At 58.5% G+C, this 11,829-nt stretch overlaps 2 non-coding genes across 2 annotated transcripts; both read left to right on the top strand.

Moving 5' to 3' along the window:
* The first annotated feature begins 1,525 nt into the window (after positions 1 to 1,525).
* Positions 1,526 to 1,599, top strand: TRNAI-AAU. Its single transcript has one exon. It is a non-coding gene; the product is annotated as a tRNA-Ile (tRNA).
* A 2,694-nt stretch (positions 1,600 to 4,293) lies between these two features.
* TRNAI-AAU lies at positions 4,294 to 4,367 on the top strand. Its single transcript has one exon. It is a non-coding gene; the product is annotated as a tRNA-Ile (tRNA).
* Positions 4,368 to 11,829: the final 7,462 nt, after the last annotated feature.

The following is an 11,829-nucleotide window of genomic DNA, read 5'->3' on the forward strand; positions in this document are numbered from 1 at the left end:
CTCCCTGCCATTGCCTTGGGGGCCCCTTGTTCGCTGCCTCTGGTACCCAGTTTAGCCTCCTTCCTGAGGCTGAAACGCTTTGTTCTGTCTAAGGTCTGTGGGATCAATACGTGTCATGGTGTAATTCTGTGTTATTCGGGGGTCAGACTAGCTGAGCCAATGGCCCCTTCTGCCCTTAAACGCCATGAAAACATTTCCCTGGTTTCTCCTTGCGCCTGACAGACACCACGGTGAGGGGCCCAATAGAGGATCCTGGACACAGCGCTCTGGCTCTTACTTTACTTGGGGACGTCAGCGCTTTCCTAGCAAAGCTGCTGCTAAAGCGCTGGATTTGGGGAACGGTTCAGCTCCGATTCAGAGATCTGCCTGTGGGGTGTGAACCTGCCACGAGGAGCGGGAAACGCAACCAGCAACCGTAGGCGTTGGCTGAGCTCCAGGCTGCCCCCGTGTGGCCAAAGCTTAGAACTGAGCAGCGGAGTTTAAAGCTGGTGCTGGGAGGGACCTTTACACGCGGGGCACGAAGGCTCCTGCGTGTAACCCTTGTTGGGTGGGCAGCTGAGCGTAGCTGATTGCCGGAACTCAGGGCTGCACCCCAGGGTGCTGAGCAGGTGTCTGTGCTCAGATTGGCCTCACTATGCTGGTTTCTGGGAAGTTTGGGGTCACCAGTCTCCCTAAAGAGAGTGGAGCCAGGACAGGAAAGGAGGCTTTCAAAACTCTGGTACGAATTGCCAGTGGGACTGCCCCTGTGAAGAGCCGCTGCAGCCCTGCCAGGGAGAGCCGGTCTATCTTTATGCAGCCCCCCCCCCCATTCCTCAGGACAAGGGTTGTGCTCAAAGATCTGTGCCCCGTGTTTTCACCTCCATGTGAAGCGCGCAGTGCAAATAACCCTCAGAGCATCAGTTCAGTTCCAGGCTCCACTTCCACCGGCTCAGGCAAGATGGTGCAGAGGAGCCCCTGGGTGGCTGTGGGCCTGGGGAGGATGGCTTTTGATTTTTCGGCCTGACCGCTACGGGCAGCAAGGCCAAAAGTCAGATGGCCGCCTCTCCTGTTCACCACGCTCATCAGGAGCCCTTAGTCGACAGGCTCGGAGAATGTGTGTCTGGGTCTGACTACTTCTCCCCTGCTCTTCCATTTGAGCTAACTTCCCCCAGCTGTCTCCAGCCTCCCAGTCAGCGCAAGGGGGAGAAGGGCCGGGGAGGAAGAGCTTTGTGCTCCGCAAGGGCTGTCTTTTTGGGAGGCCAAGTGGGGAGAGGGATGGAGGCCACTGGAGGAGCTGAGCCGGCTGATTGTCCATGGCTTCTAAAAGAAGGGCAAGAGAAGGTCCCGCGGCTGCCTTGCTGCTGGAAAGGCGGGCATTGATCCCTCTGCCTCTCGCATGCGAAGCGAGCGCTCTACCACTTGAGCTAATTCCCCTACCTTGGCAAGTGGTGTCTTGATCCATCCATTCAATAACGGAGGCCACATCGTTCCCCGCGCCAGCCAGTGACTCCTTCCAAAAGGGTCAGGCAAAGGAGAGCTTCCCATAGGCCGGCTAGCTCAGCTGGTTAGAGCGTGGTGCTAATAATACCAAGGTCATGGGTTCAAGCCCCATGCTGGCCACTGCGGGAGGGAGAGCGTGGCTTCTGCTCTTTTGGCTGACTGCTAGGGGTGGCAGAGGCCAAAACCAGGTGGGCCGGGAGCGGGCAAGAGCCCTGCTGGGCGCCGGGCAGGATGAGGCTCCAGACACCTCCTTGGTCTCCCCTCCCTGGGCTCCTCGCTCCACCTGCTGCCTGAAAGGAACTTGGAGACGGGTGAGCCCGGCCGGCTGCCTTCCAGGCTCATAGGAGGCCAGCCTTGAGCTGCCCGCCCGCAAAGCCAAAATCGCAGGCCTGCCGGCTCGCCCCCAATGTCCACAGAGGGTTGACCTGATGGCCCAAATTCTTGCCGGCCGCCAGCTCCACCCAAATGGACCCGACACCGGATCACGCTCCCCAGCCCAAGCCACAGAGGAAGGCTTAATACTCGGCACCCCAACCTAGGGGAGAGGCTTCACACTCCGCCGGCGCAGGGTGACCTTTGGGACTTACCTGGACACCATCCTCCCACCGCCCACAGCCATACCCCCCAAGCCCACCCCTCCGACAGGAAGGAGCAGGAGGACCACTCCGCCCAGGGGCACCACCACTCGAAGTCAGCTTCACTTGCTTTCTCTTCTACCCCTTTCCTCCCAAGTTATGCGCGCCTCACGGGAGCCGGCCCTGGGAAGACGCAGGCACCGCACTCTGACTGGCGCAAGCCAAACGCCCACACCGAGAGTTTAGCACGGGCTCTTGAGGCACTGGAGGAACCCCATGCAGATGCACTGACGGAGCTAAGCTTTACGGCCAAGGGCCCTACCTGTGCAGAAAGCCAACTTGCTTGTGAAAAAGACTCCTCTTTCGGCTCCCCTTCCAAACTTCCACATGCCTCCCAATGGGAAAACACACCCACTGAAACACCCAAACGGTCCTAACGCTGGGGCCAGGCAAAAAAGAAAAGCAAGGAAAAGATTTCTAAATGGCCACCCTGCCAGAGTCGTACAGCTCCGCAAGTGAAACCCATGGGAGGGACATTACACAGAAAAGAGGAATGGAAAGCTGCCCAAATTGAGATGCTGTGGAAAGCTACAGCCCCATCGCTACTCCTACTCGGCACACTTCTTGCAACAGCTGATGAACGGCCAGGTGCTTTTCGCATCCAAGCCCACACCAGGGGAAGACCTTGAGAAGCTTCCCGTGGCTTGCCTGGTTCAGCTGGTCAGAGTGCGGCACTTGTGGAGGCCAGAGGAGCCCCTGGGTGGCTGTGGGCCTGGGGAGGATGGCTTTTGATTTTTCGGCCTGACCGCTACGGGCAGCAAGGCCAAAAGTCAGATGGCCGGCTCTCCCGTCCACCACGCTCATCAGGAGCCCTTAGTCGATAGGCTCGGAGAATGCGGGCAGCGTCCCCCACTACCTCTCGCATGCAAAGCGAGCGCTCTGCCGCTTGAGCTAATTCCCTGCAGCTGGCCTGACTCTCAGGCACCGGGCAAAAAAAGGCAAGAGCTCTGTGGCCTTAAGCAGAACACAGCCTGAAATGGGGACGGGGGGCGCTACCCAGAGCTGGGGAAGGGGGTCCGAGTCCCAGCCACACTCCTCGGCACAAACACCAACGCTCCCTCCCTGGAGTGTGTCTGGGGTGAGAGTTAGCCCCTGAAACAAGCACCAAACTTCAGAAGACAACGCAGGGATAGATCACTTGACGATTGCCTGCTCTGGCCATTGCCTCTGAAGCGCCTGGCATCGGTTACTGTCAGAAGACGGGATAGTGGCCTAGCTGGACCATCGGTCTCACCCAGGAGGGCCGTTCTTATCTTCACCACTTTCCTCTAACCCAAGCAAAGCCAGGAGCAGGCCCAGCTCAGCAACTCTAGCAGGCTCCCTGGCCCCTGGCCCAGCATACAGCAAAACGACCCTGCCTCCACCAGGATAGACAGCCACCGACTCCCTCTTCCAGACCAACCCAGCCCTTCCCCGCTTTGGCTGTCTCCAAGCTGTCTGCGTGCTCTGCTCTGCTCCACGGCTGCCATGCTGCCTGAGATCAGGAGGCTGCGAGGTCTCACGGTCTCAGCTGAGCTGGTATCGCGTGCCACCCCGCCCATCTCCTCATTCCCTTCATGGACCCCTGGGATGTGAGTAATTCTGTATTTGAGTGGCTCTCCCTCCCGGCCAATGAGCTTGGCGTAGACTAGCAGGGAGGGAGGAGGAAAGGGATTGTGCTCCAGTGAGAGCTCAGAAAGAAAGGTGCAGGTCCCCCACTAGAGCCCAGCCCAGCAGAGCACAGCAGAGCAGAGCAGGCTGGAGAATGTGTGTCTGGGTCTGACTACTTCTCCCCTGCTCTTCCATTTGAGCTAACTTCCCCCAGCTGTCTCCAGCCTTCCAGTTAGCGCAAGGGGGAGAAGGGCCGGGGAGGAAGAGCTTTGTGCTCCGCAAGGGCTGGCTTTTTGGGAGGCCAAGCGGGGAGAGGGATGGAGGCCACTGGAGGAGCTGAGCCGGCTGACTGTCCATGGCTTCTAGAAGAAGGGCAAGAGACAGCCCCGCGGCTGCCTTGCCGCGGGAGAATGCGGGCATTGATCCCGCTGCCTCTCGCATGCGAAGCGAGCGCTCTACCACTTGAGCTAATAACCCTACTTTGGCAGGTGGCGTCTCGATCCATCCATTTGATAACGGAAGCCACATCGTTCCCCACGTCAGCCGGTGACTCCTTCCAAAAGGGTCAGGCAAGGGAGGGCTTCCCGTAGGCCAGCTAGCTCAGCTGGTTAGAGCGTGGTGCTAATAAGGCCAAGGTCATGGGTTCAAGCCCTATGCTGGCCACTGTGGGAGGGAGAGGGTGACTTCTGCTCTTTTGGCTGACTGCTAGGGGTGGCAGAGGCCAAAACCAGCGGGGCCGGGAGCGGGCAAGAGCCCTGCCGGGCAGGACGAGGCTCCGGACACCTCCTTGGGCTCCCGTCCCTGGGCTCCTCGCTCCACCTGCTGCCTGAAAGGAACTTGGGCCCGGGGAGGAGATGGGTGAGCATGGCCGGCTGCCTTCCAGGCTCATAGGAGGCCAGGCTTGAGCTGCCCGCCCGCAAAGCCAAAATCGCAGGCCTGCCGGCTCGTCCCCATTGTCCACAGAGGGTTGACCTGATGGCCCGAATACTTGCCGGCCACCAGCTCCACCCAAATGGACCCGACGCCGGATCACGCTCCCCAGCCCAAGCCACAGAGGAAGGCTTAATCCTCGGCACCCCAACCTAGGGGAGAGGCTTCACACTCCGCCGGCGCAGGGTGACCTTTGGGACTTCCCTGGACACCATCCTCCCACCGCCCACAGCCAGACCCCCCAATCCCACCCCTCCGACAGGAAGGAGCAGGAGGATCACTCCGCCCAGGGGCACCACCACTCGAAGTCAGCTTCACTTGCTTTCTCTTCTACCCCTTTCCTCCCCAGTTATGCGCGCCTCACGGGAGCCGGACCTGGGAAGACGCAGGCACCGCACTCTGACTGGCGCAAGCCAAACGCCCACACCGAGAGTTTAGCACGGGCTCTTGAGGCACTGGAGGAACCCCGTGCAGACGCACTGACGGAGCTAAGCTTTACGGCCAAGGGCCCTACCTGTGCAGAAAGCCAACTTGCTTGTGAAAAAGACTCCTCGTTCGGCTCCCCTTCCAAACTTCCAAATGCCTCCCAATGGGAAAACACACACACTAAAACACCCAAACGGTCCTAACGCTGGGGCCAGGCGAAAAAGAAAAGCAAGGAAAAGATTTCTAAATGGCCACCCTGCCAGAGTCGTACAGCTCCGCAAGTGAAACCCATGGGAGGGACATTACACAGAAAAGGGGAATGGAAAGCTGCCCAAATTGAGATGCTGTGGAAAGCTACAGCCCCATCGCTACTCCTACTCTGCACACTTCTTGCAACAGCTGATGAACGGCCAGGTGCTTTTCGCATCCAAGCCCACACCAGGGGAAGACCTTGAGAAGTTTCCCGTGGCTTGCCTGGTTCAGCTGGTCAGCGTGCGGCACTCGTGGAGGCCAGGGGCACCAACTTATATGGGCTCCTGGGGCTAAAGCCCCAGGAATATTCACAGTCAGGGGCTCTGCTCCACCAATATTTGGAGCTAGGTTTCTCCCCTGCTTGGAGAGCCCCCCCCTGCCCCCGCCTCTCATCCCCCCCGCCGCCGCCGCCGCCAGGGCTCGAGCTTCTCCCCAGCTCCCCGCCCTGGAGCTTCCCTGCCTGAACGTAAAGAGCGCGCAGCGCGCGTCTCTCTCCCTTGCTGCTGCTGCTGCCGCCGCCTAAGGGCTACAGCATAAGAGCAGTGCAAGCTGCTGGTGCTGTAGCACCTCAGGAGGGGAGGGGGCCATGCCGTGCCTGGCAGCCCTCCCCTACCCTGCCCCTACCTGGAGGAGACGCGAAGGGACTTCCGGCCAGGAGACGGACATCACTCACCTTAGCAGCTGCTGGGGCTTCCGTGAGTGTTTGTCCCTATGATTCCCCCCAGCCCCAGCCCCCGCCCCCACTCCTGCCCAGTGCTGGGGAAGGGGCAGCCCCACCCCCTCCCACCGTCCCCCAGGGAAGCTGTGGTGAGGGGCAGCAGGCTGCAGCAGGGGTCAGGGAGGCAGGAAGCCACATGTGAAGGCAGTGCCCCTCCCCACCACAGGGCAGATGGGGGAGGGGGTTCATAGGCCTCCCTGAGCCGCTGGGGCTTGGGTGTATTTTGTGACAACTTGCCCTCCCTGTCCCCCCCCCCAGCCACCACCCTGCAGCCCCCCCCACTCCTGCCCCACGCTGGGGACGGGGAAGCCCCATCCCCTACCCCCAGTGAGGCACAGCAGGCTGCACAGGGGAGGCAGGAAGCCACATGTGAAGGCAATGCCCCCTCCCCCAGCACCCACCAACCCACCCGCCACAGGAGGGATGGGAGAGGGAGGCTTCCTAGACCTGAGCAGCTGGGGCTTGGGTGAATTTTATGACACCCTGCTCCCCCCCCGCCATAGCCACCACTGTGCCTACCCCACTTCTGCCCCATGCTGGGCAAGGGGCAGCCCCATCCCCCATCCACAGTGAAGTTATGGTGAGGGGCAGCAACATGGAAGGCCACCTGTGATGGCAACCCCCCCCCAGTACCCATCATAGGGGAGGTGAGTGGGCTTTCTGGACCTGAGAGGAGCCCTAGGAGCATGTGCAGTGACTGTGGTGCAGAGTGAGTGTGCTGCGGGGGGCAGGGGGGAGAGGGGGGGTCCCTCCCCTGGAGCTTGCTGCTGCCAGTGGTGGTGATGGGGAGTCCTCTCTGGCCCTAGCCCTGGGGCAGCCTGTCTGCACCCCAAGTTCCTCATCCTCAGCCCTGCCCCACCCCAAAGCCTGCACCCCCAGCACCGAGCACGCTCCTGCACTGTGAACCCCTCATCCCCAGCCCCACCCCAGAACCCTCACCTGAGGGGAAAAACATGCAACTTAAATTTGGTGGTCAGTTTGGAGTATCATTGTATTTAGCACAATATTTGATTATTTTACACCCTTCAAAGTATGTAACTGGTCGTATGCAGGTGTTACGAAGTGGGAATGTGCTTAACGTTTTCTCTGAATACTGTGTGGGTGCCTCAGTTTCCCCAATGCATTTCTCAAGGCTCTAGATGGTGGGATAAGGGGGTGTGATTGTTGTAGAGCCCTAGGGGGCCAGTGTGATGCCGTCTGCACAGAGAATGGCCGAAACCCTGTCTCCAGGCAACTGATGGCCTGGGCCCCTCCCCTGCAAAGGTGCCAGCTGAAGGTGTTGGAGACAAAGAGATCAGGTGACCTCCTGGCCCGGGAAAGGAACTGAGCAGAGAGGAGTGGGGACTGGAGGGGGTTTCAGTCTGGCGCTGGCTGGGGACCAGGCGTGAAGTGCAGACAAGGGGGGTCTGGCTCACTGCTCCCAGAATGGACCCGGCCGAGGGGTCCGGTTCACTGTACCTACAAGCTCTGTTTTAGACCCTGTTCCTATCATCGAATAAACCTCTGTGTTACTGGCTGGCTGAGAGTCACGTCTGACTGCGAAGTGGGGGGGCAGGACCCTGTGGCTTCCCCAGGACCCCGCTGGGGCGGGCTCGCTGTGGGAAGCGCACGGAGGGGCAGAGGATGCTGAATGCTCCAAGGAGAGACCCAGGAGGTGAAGCCGTGTGAGCTTCTTGCCCTGCAGACAGTCTGCTCCAAGGGAGAGGAGGCTCCCCAAAGTCCTTATTGGCTTGGTGGGGAGCAGCTCCAGAGCATCGCCCAGGGACTCCGTGACACCCGATACCCACCACAGGGGAGGGGAGTGGGCTTTCTGGACCTGAGAGAGTCCCTAGGAGCATGTGCAGTGACTGTGGCGCAGAGTGAGTGTGCTGCGGGGGGTGGGGAGGATGGGTCCCTCCCCTGGAGCTTGCGGCTGCCGGTAACGGGGACGGGGAGTCCTCTCTGGCCCTAGCCCTGGGGCAGCCTGTCTGCATCCCAAGTTCCTTATCCCCAGCTCTGCACCCCCAGCACCCCAGCCCTGAGCACCCTCCTGCACTGTGAACCCCTCATCCCCAGCCCCACCCCAGAGCCCTCACCTGAGGGGAAAAACGTGCAACTTAAATTTGGTGGTCAGTTTGGAGTATCATTTTATTTAGCACAATACTTGACTATTTTACACCCCTTTAAAGTGTATAACTAGTCGTATACAGGTGTTACAAAGTGGGTCTGTTCTTAATGTTTTCTCTGAATACTGTGTGGGTGCCTCAGTTTCCCCTGTGCATTTCTCAAGGATCTAGATGGTGGGAAAGGGGGTGTGATTGTTGTAGAGCCCTAGAGGGCCAGTGTGATGCCATCTGCACAGAGAATGGCCGCAACCCTGTCTCCTGGTGGCCTGGGACGCTCTCCTGCAAGGTGCCAACTGAAGGTGTTGGAGAACAGAGAGATTGGGTGGCCTCCTAATGCCTGGAAAAGAGACAAAAGCCAGAGGAGGGAGTGTCAGTGCCTGTGCGGACTTCCGGGAAGCGCATGGTGTGGAAGGGGATGCTGGGATGCTTTGGAACTACTCCATACAAAGCCAGTCAGGACTCTGGGGGAGCCTCCTCTCTCTGAGCAGACTGTCTCCAGGGCAAGAAGCTTACACCTTCCTGGGTCTGACCTCGGAGCATTCAGCCCTTCCACACTGTGCGCCTTACGCAGCGAGTCTGCCCAGGCAGGTCCTGGGGCAGCCAGAGGTCCCTGCACCCCAACTCTGCAGTCAGACGTGACTCTCAGCCAGACAGTAAAACAGAAGGTTTATTAGACGACAGGATCACAGTCTAAAACAGAGCTTGTAGGTACAGAAAACAGGACCCCTCAGTCAGGCCCATCTTGAGGGGTGCCCAGAACTTGGGTCTGGGCTTCTCCCGATTTCCCCAGCCAGCTCCATAGAATCATAGAATTCAAGATCAGAAGGGACCATGATGATCATCTAGTCTGACCTCCTGCAAGATGCAGGCCACATAAGCCGATCCACCCACTCCTGAACTAATTCACTCCCTTGACTCTGCTGTTGAATGCTCCAAATCGTGATTTAGAGACTTCAAGTAGCAGATAATCCACGAGCAAGCGACCCCTGCCCCATGCTTCGGAGGAAGGCGAAAAACCTCCAGGGCCACTGCCAATCTACCCTGGAGGAAAATTCCTTCCCGACCCCAAATATGGCGATCAGCTGAACCCCGGGCATGCGGGCAAGACTCTCCAGCCAGACCCTCTGGAAAGGGCTAACAATATCCCAACATTCACCCTTTGTAGTAATTACCAGTGGCACGGTATTGACCTATTGACTAAACCCGTTATCCTATCGTACCATCCCCTCCATAAACTTATCCAGCTTAATCTTAAAGTCATGGAGGTCCTTTGCCCCCACTATTTCCCTCGGTAGGCTGTTCCAGAATTGCACTCCTCTGATGGTTAGAAACCTTCGTCTAATTTCAAGCCTAAATTTCCTAACTGATAATTTATATCAGTTTGTCCTTGTGTTCACATTAGCACTGAGCTGAAATAATTCCTCCAAACTGACACTCCCTCATCTGGCCTTTGTGTCTCTTCTGGACAAGAAGGCCACCTGATCTCTTTGTCCCCAACACCGTCAGTTGGCACTTTGCAGGGGAAACTGAGGCACCCACACAGTATTCAGAGAAAACATTAAGAACATTCCCACTTTGTCACAACAGGTGCAACAAAATTTAATACCGTATATTGAAGCAGGCAAGTGCTGCTTCTGACTTTCCACTTTTAATTGACCCTTGTAATCTTGTGGTGCTGACGCGTTGTAGCTTCATTTTATATCAGCTTACAGGGTGAGAGCGGGGGGGGGGGAGGACCACCATTTTGGGCCCCACCAAAAATTATACGAACCTGCCGCCTATGCTACCCACAGCCCCCTGCCAGTCCAGCCCTACCCACCCCCAGGTTTGATGGTGCCCCTCACTCTGGACCCGCAGCCCTCTACCAACCCAGTCTTGCCCCCAACCAAGCTTTGATGGTGCCTCTCACTCTCGACCCGCAGCACCCTTCCAGCCCAGCCCTGCCCCCCACAGCACTGCCGGTGCCCCTCACTCCTGACCCGCAGCCCCTGCCAGCCCAGCCCTGCCCCCCAAGCTATGTTCAAGAATCTGAGAAAAGGTGCAAATCTGAGATTTTGTTAGCATTTTATAATTAGAGAGACGGGAAAATCTCAGGGTATATTCAATTAGAAATAGACAACTAGAGAGAAGTGGGACAAACGTTTAGGGTATTTTATATCAACCTTTGAGATTTGCAGAGAAAACCTTCTGGCAAACAGAGGCTACAGGCACCATCCCTGCCCACCCTGGCTAATAGCCATTGATGGACCTGTCCTCTATTAATTTATCTAGTTCTTTTTTTGAACCCAGTTATAGTCTTGGCCTTCACAACATCCTCTGGCAAGGAGTTCCACAGGTTAACTATGCAACTGCCCTGAGTTTACCCCCCCCCGGGTTGTATATGGAAAAGAGGATGAGGATGAGGAGAGCCATGATGTGTCTGTCACTGGCTGGTGCCTCAGTTTCCTCTAGGCAGCAGTGCTGCAGGCTCCTTTGGTCAGTGCCCATGCAGCTGTGTCGGGGGAAGGGGGAGTAGAGGCTCATGCCCCCCCAGCCCCACACCCCTCCCCCAGCAGCTGGGGAATCCAGGCCAAATGTAACCCTGGTAGCTGGGCTGGGATTAGCCTGGGCCGGGGTAGGGCTGGGGAGGAATTGCGGGGGAGACAGATGCACCTGCTGTGAGGGGAGATCCTCCCATTCCCTGCCAACCCCCCTCACTCCTTGCAGCACGGCGCCCCCTAGCACTTCTTTCTCTGTCGTGGGGGTGTCTGCTGCCTGCTTCTCCCTTAGCATCGTCTCTCCCCACCCTGGGGCACTGGTGTCACCCATCCTGTGCAAACAGGCAGGCCCTGGTGTGACCCATGGCACTGCCCTGCAATTGGGGGGGGGGCAGCTGTTGGATGGAGCCATATTGAAATATGGGGGTGGGCAAGGCTGGGGATCAGGACTCCTGGGTTCTCCCCCCAACTCTGGGAGGAGAGTGGAGGTTAGGGGGTAGAGTGGGGGAGGGGCAGGGCTGGGATCCAGGGCTTCTGGTTTTCTCCACCTCCTGCAGCTGCCTTGGTCCTTTCAGTGCGTTTCCTGTTCCAAATTCATTTGCTGACTTGTGCAACCCACCCCAGAGGTGGCTGCATCTCAGTGTTGGGTGAGGCACCCTTGGCTGCATCACCTCCAGAGCACGGAGCAGCATCCGCCCATGCAGCCAGGCAATGAGCATTTCCCACAGCCTGGAGCCGAGGGGGAGGCGGCAGCTGCTGTTCCAGCTCCTCGGGGACAGGCCCTGTCAGCCAACAGCCGCTTCTTACTCCCCACAGCGAAGGGCGCCGGGTTCCTCCGGTGGGGATGTGGAGCAGCCGTTCGTTTTCCTGTTCGCACTCCTCTGCGGTGTGAAAATCGGGGAGGGGCGGCAGAAGCCCCATTTCCCTCCCGAACTGACGCCCAGTGGGGGAAGCCAGGACAACAGGGTGGGGCGGCAGGTGGTGGCCAGACTCTCACCGCCAGGGTCTAGTCTAGCTCAGGGTCCAGCTCAACCTCCTCCCCGCGCCACTGGCCCCCAGTCCCCTTCCACCGCCAGGTCAACCCGGGCACTAGGGCAGGAACGGGGTGAGGCAGCAAGTCAAGCTGAGCAAGGCAGGCAAAAGCAAGTCTTGTCTTCATGGGCCGCTCCCAATGACGTCCTTTTTGTGTGCAACTGCTGCAAAAATATCTCAGGCAG

Source organism: Mauremys mutica, unplaced genomic scaffold (genome assembly GCF_020497125.1).
Source record: "Mauremys mutica isolate MM-2020 ecotype Southern unplaced genomic scaffold, ASM2049712v1 Super-Scaffold_100422, whole genome shotgun sequence".
NCBI lineage: Eukaryota > Metazoa > Chordata > Testudines > Geoemydidae > Mauremys > Mauremys mutica.